Source organism: Macaca thibetana, chromosome 18 (assembly GCF_024542745.1).
Source record: "Macaca thibetana thibetana isolate TM-01 chromosome 18, ASM2454274v1, whole genome shotgun sequence".
Taxonomy (NCBI): Eukaryota; Metazoa; Chordata; class Mammalia; order Primates; family Cercopithecidae; genus Macaca; species Macaca thibetana.
In genome coordinates this window covers 1,503,171-1,513,416 of record NC_065595.1, presented here as the reverse complement: position 1 = coordinate 1,513,416, position 10,246 = coordinate 1,503,171, and positions in this window count along the sequence as shown.

Sequence of the window (10,246 nt, the reverse complement as noted above, 5' to 3'; positions counted from 1 at the left end):
CTTCAATCCAGGCGTCTGGCCTGCAGCAGCACCTCAGGGCACCTTGCAGTGGAGGTTTCAAAGGTGACAGAACTTGTATACAGAATGACTAAAGAGTTTTCAAAACTCAATATCACAAAAGCAAGCAGCCCAGGTTTAAAAAAAAAATGGGCAAAATACTTCAACACTTTGCCCAAAAAGACATACAGATAGCAAGCACTCACATGACTGGTTATTCTTAAATTGCAAATTAACACCATCCAAGATATAGCTGCACACCTTTGAAATGGTCTACACTAAGACAGATCCTACCCAGTGTTGACGAAGTTATAGAAGAACCAGAACTTTTATATGTCACTAATGGGAAAGTAAAATAAAAATTGAGGTCTTGTCTGTCCCCCAGACTGGAGTGCAGCGGCACAATTTCAGCCGATTGCAACTTCCACCTCCCAGACTCAAGCAATCCTCCCACAGCGGCACAATTTCAGCCGATTGCAACTTCCACCTCCCAGACTCAGGCAATCCTCCCACCTCAGCTTCCCAAGTAGCTGGGACCACAGGCATGCACCACCACACCTGGCTTATTGTATTGTATTGTATTGTATTGTATTGTATTGTATTGTATTGTATTTTAAGAGATGAGGTTTCACCATGTTGCCCAGAATGGTCTCCAACTCCTGAGCTCAAGCGGCCCACCCGCCTTGGCCTCCCAGAGTTCTGGGATTACAGGTGTGAGCAACCGCATCCAGCTTGCAATCTCTTAAGAAGTTAAACATGTGAGCTATCGTATGATCCAACTTCTCAGTGCCTAGATATTTACCCAACAGAACTACAAGCACATGTCCATACAAACACTGGGCGCAGATGTTCATTTTAGCTGTATTTGTAACAGCCAAAATCCAGAAACAACCTAATATCCACGAACGAATGAATGAGAGCCCAGCACATGTGCTCAGTGGAGCTCTGCCCTGCAATGAAAGGAACAAACCATTGCCACGTGCTGCCAAATGAGGGGCCACAAAGTCACTCTGCTGAGTGAAAGAACCAGGCCCACAGAAAAGCACTGACTTTCCACTTCCATTCACAGACGAGAGACACGGACAGATGCACAGTTAGAACGGGGGTTTTCTGGGGACAAGGGTGTCAGGAAGGACAGGGTAAAGTTTTAGAGGGAAGGAGATATCACCCTTTTCACGGCAGGGACGGCTTCACAGTTAGACACACGTGTCAACACTTATTACCAAATGACACATGTTAAATATGTGTAGCTTATTGAACGTGACTGTACCTCAATAATGCTGTTTTTAAAAGTAGCTTAAATGGTAGGAAAAAGACCTTCACACATTAAAGATGAGGCAACGTACTGCTCACAAATTCAGAGAGAGCCGTTGTGTCATGAGGCGTGATGGAGTCCATGCTGTATGAATTGGCTGCCCCAGGACGCGGCTGTCCATGGCCCACCCCCAGGTCAGGAGCCATAAGGACAGAGTACGGTAGGACAGCAGTTCACTGCCTCGTACAGAGACATTCAGATGAATGCTGGCTCCCCCAGCACCTAGTCGACACTGACTGGTATCTTATTATTTTTTCCACGCCAAATGCTCTATCTGCATCTCCGGCGGTAGTAACACCTACTAAGGCCTTCGATAATTTATGAGAGAAACCATGTTGTTCTCTTTGGTTTCCCTCTCTGGGAAGAAGAACAAGGTTCAAATGACTAATCTGCATGGAACACAAAATAATGATAACAATCCTAATTAACAATTTATATTAATAGAGCCTTTTTTCTCAGTAGCTGAACGCATGGAAAATGCCGGCTTCTTTTGCAGAGGAGGGCAGGGTTGGTGGCGGAGAGAAAGGAGGAGAGGGGAGGTGCCCCTGCAGCGGGAGGACGGGGTTGCACTGGAGCGGCAGAGGGGGACGCAGTGCGGCCACGACAGACCCGCCCACCCCTGGCCCGTCCAGGGGACACTTTTTGACTTCGCAGAAACAAGACAACGTGTAGATCAGGAAGGTGGCCCATTTTTTCAGAAGTCCGGTGGCCTTGTGGAAGCATGGCCTAATCCCCCAGGGTCAACTTTAAAGTACCAGTGATTTTCATTTGTTGCCCAGCGTGGGGCTGTGTGGACAAAACACAGTGAAGGGGACGGCCACCTCTGCCCGTCTGCCCCGATGCAATGAGGGGGACGGTCACCAATGCCGATCCACTCCCCAACACAATGAGGGGGACGGTCACCACTGCCCCTCTGACCCCGACACAATGAGGGGGACGGTCACCACTTCCCGTCCACCACCCAACGCAAGGAAGGGGACAGCCCCACTGCCCTTCCACTGCCCGACACAACAAGGCCCCACAGGTGAGGCACAAATGGCTCTCGGCACATCCTGCCTTGGAAACCAAAGCAATCGCACCTCCATGGCCCACAGGCCGAGAGCAGCTCGTGGATGTGCAGAGCCAGCCCTGGAACCTGGTGGCTGAGCTGTCCTTGCCCTGGAGTGGCGAGGGCAGGGGCGTGAGTGCTTCATTCTCTAGTTGGTGCCGCCATGTGCCCCACTGGTCGAATGACAACCTGCAAGTCTTGACGTTTTAGCAATTAGAAGAAGGAGCCACCTGTTTAGGGCCTGACCCGAGGGTGTTTGGAAAATGCAGCCAGCGCCGTAACTAGCTGTCTCCACACAGACGTCACCCCGTGAGAACCACGTCATCCCTGCACCCGGCTTCTCCAAGGGCTGTTGGCATGAGATTGGGTGGTGTGGACCACATCGTGTCTCAGGGGGCCCGTTAGCTGTTCCGAAGGACATCCCGGGACGCTGTCCTATAGACCTTACCGAGAGATGTCTCCTTTCTCCCTCAGCTCCTGGCACATCTGCAGACCACCCACGGGCTCTCCTCCACGGGACTGGCCCTCCAGGCACCCACCATCCCCCAACTTTCCCTGGGCACTCCCCACAGCCACCCCAGGGCATGGTCTTTGTCTGCCCTGTCACCAGATGCTGGCAGGTGTGGGCTGGACCACCAGCCCCTCGGGTGGAGGGCTGGATTCCGGGACTTCCGACGTGGACGCTGCGAGGCTGCAGCTGGCCAGGTGGTGGCACTGCTGCCCTGAGGCATCTGTGCCCACTTCCACACTGGCTCCTCGAAGGAGCCCACCAGTCGGCCCTGCGTTCCTGGATATCTTCCTCCTGCCCTCACTGCTCCATCTGTGGTGTACAGCACCCACTGTCATCCTCAGGGCCTGGACATCACCCTCCTGCCCTCATCGCTCCACCTGTGGTGTGTGGCACCCACTGTCATCGTTAGGGCCTGGTCGTCACCCTCCCGCCCTCACCACTCCACCTGTGGTGTGTGGCACCCACTGTCATCGTTAGGGCCTGGACGTCACCCTCCCGCCCTCACCACTCCACCTGTGGTGTGTGGCACCCACTGTCATCGTTAGGGCCTGGTCGTCACCCTCCCGCCCTCACCACTCCACCTGTGGTGTGTGGCACCCACTGTCATCGTTAGGGCCTGGACGTCACCCTCCCGCCCTCACCACTCCACCTGTGGTGTGTGGCACCCACTGTCATCGTTAGGGCCTGGACGTGAGCCCGCAGCCATGCCCCACGGGGCTTCCCAGCTGCAAAATGCACCGTGTGCCACTGAGGACGGTCAGGGAGGTTTCTGTCGCCAGTTGGCCTCTCCCCACTGCAAGATAAAACCAGTGCCTACAATCCTTTCAGGGTCTCGGGGAAACTGTGATTTAAGACCATGTCAATGCGACTTATCTTCCTGGTTGTTGTGGAAATGAAGTTTTCAGACATGTAATTGTGCCAGACTGTGGCCAGATTGCCAGGGAGTTCCGTTTTCTCCAGCTCTAAAAAGCTGTATGTGACACTGTGTGCCAGTCTCCCACCCGCTTTCTCACTGTGAGCGACGCCCTTCTCTCCCTCCTGCTCTCCAAGAATGCCCATTGTGCCCACACTGGCTTCCAGTGGCCTAAAGCATGACCTGTCCGTCCCACAGGCCCGGGAGTCCCACGGCCTGCACTGCTGTGAATAATGCAGCTTCTCTCCCATGGCCAGCTGAGAAGGTCCCGGTCTCTCCAGGCCGCAGCGCGAGGGCTTTGCTTCTCATGGTTACCATCTGTCACATCACACGTCTGAGCAAGAAGTCATTGCCGTGCGATCCGTCAGCGTTAGTTTTTTCAGCTAAAATAGACTGTGAGGCCCCTGAAGACAAGCCTGAGATGTCTCCTTCCTTCTATCATCCGTCCTCCTAGGGAATTAGCACCAACAACGAGGGCAGGAAGAAATAGAACCTTATCATAGAAGATACCGTGGGTGACAAGAAAAGGGAAGAGATGTCAGTGTTCAAAAGTACATTGAAGCCTCCTATAACCTGAGCCTTGTGCGTAACCCACATAATAGCAGCCAGTGTTGAGAAGGTTCACAAACCCCTCCCTTCCGTAGCATGCACAAAACCCACCAGCCAAAGCAGGAATGACGCGTGGCTGTGCATGAAGCCCCATGATTATAGCAAGCGGTACAAAGACCCTCAAACTCCAGAGCAGAGCCGAGGTCCAGCACCCACCCCAGCAGACACGGATAGCATCACAGGAAGGTGCAGAGCCGAGGTCCAGCACCCACCCCAGCAGACACGGATAGAGTCACAGGAAGGTGCAGAGCCGAAGTCCAGCACCCGCCCTAGTTAGACACGGAGAGAGTCACAGGAAGGTGCAGAGCCGAGGTCCAGCACCCACCCCAGCAGACATGGATAGAGTCACACAAAGGTGCAGAGCTGAGATCCAGCACCCATTCCAGCAGACACGGATAGAGTCACAGGAAGGTGCAGAGCCGAGGTCCAGCACCTGCCCCAGCAGACACGGATAGAGTCAGAGGAAGGTGCAGAGCAGAGGTCCGGCACCCACCCCAGCAGACACGGATAGAGTTACAGGAAGGTGCAGAGCCGAGGTCCAGCACCCACCCCAGCAGACACGGATAGAGTCACAGGAAGGTGAAGAGCAGAGGTCCGGCACCTGCCCCAGCAGACACGGATAGAGTCAGAGGAAGGTGCAGAGCAGAGGTCCGGCACCCACCCCAGCAGACACGGATAGAGTTACAGGAAGGTGCAGAGCCGAGGTCCAGCACCCACCCCAGCAGACACGGATAGAGTCACAGGAAGGTGCAGAGCCGAGGTCCAGCACCTGCCCCAGCAGACACGGATAGAGTCACAGGAAGGTGCAGAGCCGAGGTCCAGCACCTGCCCCAGCAGACACGGATAGAGTCACAGGAAGGTGAAGAGCAGAGGTCCGGCACCTGCCCCAGCAGACACGGATAGAGTCACAGGAAGGTGAAGAGCAGAGGTCCAGCACCCGCCCCAGCAGACACGGATAGAGTCACAGGAAGGTGCAGAGCCGAGGTCCAGCACCCGCCCCAGCAGACACGGATAGAGTCACAGGAAGGTGAAGAACAGAGGTCCAGCACCTGCCCCAGCAGACACGGATAGAGTCAGAGGAAGGTGCAGAGCAGAGGTCCAGCACCTGCCCCAGCAGACACGGATAGAGTCAGAGGAAGGTGCAGAGCAGAGGTCCAGCACCCACCCCAGCAGACACGGATAGAGTCAACTCCAGTACGGGTATGGCTGCCTAGTAGAATTGGTGACCAGATACAGGACCATGGCCACGAGCCACAGGACCTCCTTGTCCCTCCTCCAGTGAGGGAATGAGCCGAACACACCTTCTCTCAACCCACCCCACACTTTAGTTGGGTGGAGCAGGGAGAGGAGGGAGTCTGGGGATCCGTGTTGAGGACAGCAGAAAAGGGTCTGACATACATTTACTTGTGATTATGAGACCAAAGAGCTTCAAAATCTATTTTTGATAAATTTTAAAACATTGCCTCAGGAAGTAAAAGACCAACATATGTGCCTCAGAGAGTTACTCTCTATAGCTGCCTTCATTTCTTCTTTTTTTTTAATTCACAAGGAATTGTGTAGATCCATTAAAAGTATTCAAACAGGCCAGGCATGGTGGCTCACACCTGTCATCCCAGCACTTTGGGAGGCCAAGGCAGGCAGATCACTTGAGGTCAGGAGTTTGAGACCAGCCTGACCAACATGGCGAAACGCTGTCTTCACTAAAGATACAAAAAACAGCTGGGCGTGGTGGTGTGCACCTGTTGTCCCAGCTACTCAGGAGGCTGAGCCAGGAGAATCGCTTGAACCCGGGAGGTGGGGGTTGCAGTGAGCCAAGATGTCAGCACTGCACTCCAACCTGGGCAACAGAGCAAGACTCTGTCTCAAAAAATAAATTAATTAATTAATATTCAAACTAAAACCCACCATCATAAACTACTCCAATAAGAAAATAACAGAAGAATTCAAAACAGTTCTGTCATCTGCCTGCATTTGAACAGAGAAGAAGCTTGATTATCATTGATTTCCTTATATCTTTGTACCAGAAAGAGGTACAGATACCATACATTAAAGTTCAAGTAAAGGAACAATTGTTGGCCTGTTTGTTTGTGGAGGTGTCACGTGAATTGCATTTTTAAAATGCCATTGCAGTTAAGTCTTCTTCTCTTTCTTTTTCTTTTTCTGAGACAGGTCTCACTCAGTCACCCAAGCTAAAGTGCAGTGGCAGGATCATAGCTTACCACAACCTTGAGCTTCTGAACTCAAGTGATCCTCTGGCCTCAGCCTTCCAAGCAACTGGAAGGAAGGATAGAAATGAAAGATGCTGTGCAGATGCTACTACACTCAGAGCTACCTGAGCTATAGAGGCCGTGAGATGTGATTCTCTCCGCCTTGGAGAGCTCAGAGGGCTTACGTCCCCTGCACAAGGTCTCAGGCCAGTGACCCAGGTTGGATCCTCGCCCAGGCATTCTGCACATGAGTGTGATCGTGTGCTTAGCATCGGGACTGGACACGTTTAGGTGCTTGGATGGGAAGTAAAGCCTGAGGGAGACCTGCCACACGTGACAGGCCTGTAAAGCAGAAAAGAGAGGCAACATCCAGAATGATCTGTGGGCTTCACGGGGTCAGACTAAGAACCTCCAAGTCATTCTGCAGCTAATGAGGAACCACGGGCCAATTCAGAGCCGGAGCAGCTGTGACCGGCCCTGTTCTTCAAGACAGAGCTGGCAGGCACATCGGGGCACCACGTAGAGAAAGGGCAGCCGGCAGTCAGGGAGAGCGTGGCCCTGATGGAGGCCCGGTGGGAGGTGCCCACTCCGCCTATGACCAGAGATTGAGAAAAATAAGAACTGGGAAAAACACATACCCAAACTTCTTTCTTTTCTTCTTATGTCTGGAATCTAGTCTGCAGTAACTTTAGGATTTTATGTTAAGGTGCTCAACGAAAAGTAGTTAACACCCCAAGATAATTTCACTAGGGAAGTCTGAGGATGCTGTTCTGTCCACCAAGCAAACTCCTAACCTCGGCTGGGCTGGGCAGACCCCTGCCTTGGTCAGTCTCTTTTTCAGATCATCACCAGGCAGGCTGTAGAGTGTTCAAAGTAAAGATGTTATTTTCCCCGGATTATTTAACGTAAGATTTCTCAAAGTATAAGATATACAACTATCCCCTGATTTTTTTTTTCTTTTTGGTCTAGGAAATCCAATTTTCAATATGAGGTCAGGATTATAAGCAAATCCTTCTGATGCTTCCTTCTCTTTGTTGCCCCTCTCTCCGTTTCATTGCTTACTTAGGAAGAAATGCAGAAGGAAAGATGACGAGAAAGAAACTGTCTGGAGTTCACTTCAAGAGACTCAGTGTCTTTATTTTCGAAAACCATCAGAATCCAGGGAAGAAGCTGTGAAGTTGCCTGAATATGAACTGCAGTTTTGACCCCGGGCAACTTTTCAGAGGATAAGTACCTGGGAGGGTGAATAAAATGAGTAACAATTTTCAGAGGCTAAATAGAGAGGGATTTGTATACCAACAACACAGACACAGGAAATTTCTGACGGATCCTGGACCGCCCTCCGGGAGTGAAGGGTACCCCACACTCAGGTCCCCCATCCCCCTAAATGTCCACTCTCAGGGGACCTCCGCACACACTGGCCACTGCTTCTCTCCTGGACACAAAAGGCCACTGTCCGGATGCCAGGAGGGTTGGGGGTGTCAGCAGCCTCAGAGGTGGACACAGCTTCAGGGGCAGCAGGACACTCAGGGAAGAAAGAAATATGTGAACTCTCATGGACTCTCTGTAATAGGAGAGTGCGGAGGTGACGGGCTCCCATAGCAGGGTGTGGCCCCCAGCCCTGCTCAGCTGCCTCCACCAGGGGTGTTCACTGGCCCCCATTCTCACACCCCAGAAGATCATCCCAGATGCGCTCACATCCCAGCCGAACAGTGCTGTGTGCTCTTGAGAATAGCTGTCCTGCAACAGGATGGATGCTGAACGCTAGCATTGGAATCTTAGTTTATCAAAGTACTTCATTAAATTTGCCCCAAAATTCTAGAGTTTCAGCTCTAAATAAAATTAACAATTTTTATTTAAATATTTAATATCTGTTATCTGAATTGCACATTTTTAGTCATTTTTAAATATTTTATAAGAGAAATAACTTTGAAGCATCGTTGAATTTTTTTTATTTTTAACATTTATGTTTTCGATAAAAACTATATTAAAATTTCTCATACCGGCCGGGAGCAGTGGCTTACACCTGTGATCCCAGCACTTTGGGGGGCCAAAGCAGGTGGATCACAAGCTCAAGAGATCAAGACCATCCTGGACAACATGGTGAAACCCCATCCCTACTAAAAATACAAAAATTAGCTGGACGTGGTGGCGTGCAACTGTAGTCCCAGCTACTCAGGAGGCTGAGGCAGGAGAATGGCTTGAACCCAGGAGATGGAGATTGCAGTGAGCCGAGATTATGCCACTACACTCCAGCCTGGTGACAGAGCGAGACTCTGTCCAAAAAAGAAAAAAAGAAAAGAAAAAAAATTCTTATGCCTTGGATACAATAATATTTTACTTGTCAGTCCTTTAAATCAGGTGTTGCAAAACATTTTTTCTAAAAGGCCGAGGCCTGGTGACCATGGCCTCTGCCACAGCCATTGACTCTGCAGAGTGAGGAGGAGGCAGCCATAGATGATACATCACAAAATGGGAATAGCCATTTTCCAATAAAACTTTATTTACAAAACAGGTATCTAGTCCAAGAGCGGCTGACTCTGAGTCCATCATTACTCAATAGAAGATAACTTAAATGACAACTTTGATTGTAATAAAATAAGTAATTTCATTGAAATAAAGGCCTAACAAATACATTTTACATATTAAATAGAAAATGATTAATGGATTGTCATATGTTTGTGTTATTATTGACCCAAAACTCACGGCCCTAGCAACGAAACTTCTAGATGTGCTCCACTGTGATCAACTTGACCGCTTTGAAACGTGCTGTTTCAGGCCTGTATTTTTACATATATTTTTCTATTTCATCATCATGAAGGTCCACATGTCAAGGCAGGAAAACAGGAGCATGAGACAAACCCGCAGCATTTAGCTGGGTCAGTATAGTGTTTGGCAGAAGCTGTGTGGGCTTCCGTGTGCTCTGTGATCCCACCCTCCGACTGGGAGGGGTGTGCCTGTACAAAGGTTCAAATGCACTATTTCCTGGGGCCACACTGAAGAAATTAAAAGGAAGTCCACATGAGAAGTGAAACATTCTTCCCAGGGCTCTGGACTTGTCTCTCACTGGTTTGGGGGCCCCTGCCTCCTCCGGTACGATGCTTTTCCAAAACTAGATCAAGAAGACCCAGCGCGGGATGAGCACTCTGCAAGGCTGTTTCCGGGTGCGTCTCACCGCGTGAGGCTGTTTCCGTGTGTGTATCACCGCATCACAGAAGGATGAGCACTCAGCGAGGCTGTTTCCGTGTGTGTTTCACCGCATCACAGAAGGATGAGCACTCGGCGAGGCTGTTTCCGGGTGCGTCTCACCGCATCACAGAAGGATGAGCACTCGGCGAGGCTGTTTCCGGGTGCGTCTCACCGCATCACAGAAGGATGAGCACTCGGCGAGGCTGTTTCCGGGTGCGTCTCACCGCATCACAGAAGGATGAGCACTCGGCGAGGCTGTTTCCGGGTGCGTCTCACCGCATCACAGAAGGATGAGCACTCGGCGAGGCTGTTTCCGGGTGCGTCTCACCGCATCACAGAAGGATGAGCACTCCGCGAGGCTGTTTCCGGGTGCGTTTCACCGCATCACAGAAGGATGAGCACTCCGCGAGGCTGTTTCCGGGTGTGTCTCACTGCATCACAGAGACCGCCAAACAGG